At 40.0% G+C, this 1,160-nt stretch overlaps 1 pseudogene across 1 annotated transcript; it reads right to left on the reverse strand.

Annotated features, from left to right (window-relative positions):
• Positions 1-344: 344 nt before the first annotated feature.
• Positions 345-847, reverse strand: LOC311177762 (nuclear transport factor 2-like; annotated as a pseudogene). Its single transcript has one exon. The product of its transcript is annotated as a nuclear transport factor 2-like (transcript).
• Between the last annotated feature and the right edge of the window lie 313 nt (positions 848-1,160).

Here is a 1,160-nt window from a genome sequence, read left to right on the forward strand (position 1 = left end):
CAGGTAGAATTGTTATTTCTTCCTTAAATGTTTGGTAGAATTCACCAGTAAAGTCATCTGGGCATGAAATTTTCTCTTTTTTTTTTCTTTCTTCCTTTTTTTTGTTAAAAAAATTTACATGGTTTGATCATATTACGAGGCATTGAAACAGCTGGGCAAATCATTATCTGCATGATGAGGCAGGTGTTTTCTCCTTTATTTCTTTGAGTTACTGGAGCAACTTGTCAGAAGAGAGAGAGAGAACTTTTGCATTACTTATGTATTAATAAGGTATGCACTGGTACAACACAAACTTCTCCTGTCAGATGCAACTGGTCTAATGTCCAAACATCATGAACAATAGCTCACTGGCAGCAGGGCACTGTGCCCAATCCCACTGCATTTCTCCTTGTTTGTGTATGACATTTGGAGGATCTGGAGGAGTGTGAACAGTATTGGAACTGGAGGCAGGAGGAAAGCACATGGGTAGCTGGTTGGAAGGAGATGTGTATAGCAATCCTGAACATATATTTGGACAAACCCCAGCTTCATTGATGTTCTTTAGTAGGAACATCTGATGGACTCCTACAATGGGGTCTTCATTGGCCTTGAGGTAGCCAACAACCATGCTAATGATGTAACCATTCTTATCTGGCATGGACTGATAGTACACGCTGGATTTTCTGGAACAGAAGGCTAGACAATTTCTCCACAATGGCAGCTTTCCCCTGGAATTGCTGTCCTTCCCAAATAATGCACGACACATCAAATTAAGTTGCTCTGAGATGGGCTCTATAGTTATTAAATAACTGGTGGTAATGTTGAATGAAGCGGGATCCATCCTCTTCTTAATTGGTGTGTCTCCCATTCTGGAATGTCACCAGCTTCATGGAGACCCAAGGGGCTGGCCACGGTAGCAGCAGTAGCCATAAGCTAGCATTGTCTGAGACCTCCTTTTCTCTGCCTTCCCTTACTGCTTTGTTGCTATAAGGCTATTCAGATTAGTCATCTATTTTTTAGTTAACTTTAGTAGCTGGTTGTCTTTTAAGAAATTTGTCCATTTCATCTAAATTGTTGAAACTATTGGTATAACACTGTTTATATTTCCTTACTATACTTTTAAGTTCAGTAGATTCTGTGATGTGTCCTCTCCATTCCTGATATTGAAAATTTATGTGGGC

This window comes from Talpa europaea (assembly GCF_964194135.1).
Source record: "Talpa europaea genome assembly, chromosome: 9".
Lineage (NCBI taxonomy): Eukaryota > Metazoa > Chordata > Mammalia > Eulipotyphla > Talpidae > Talpa > Talpa europaea.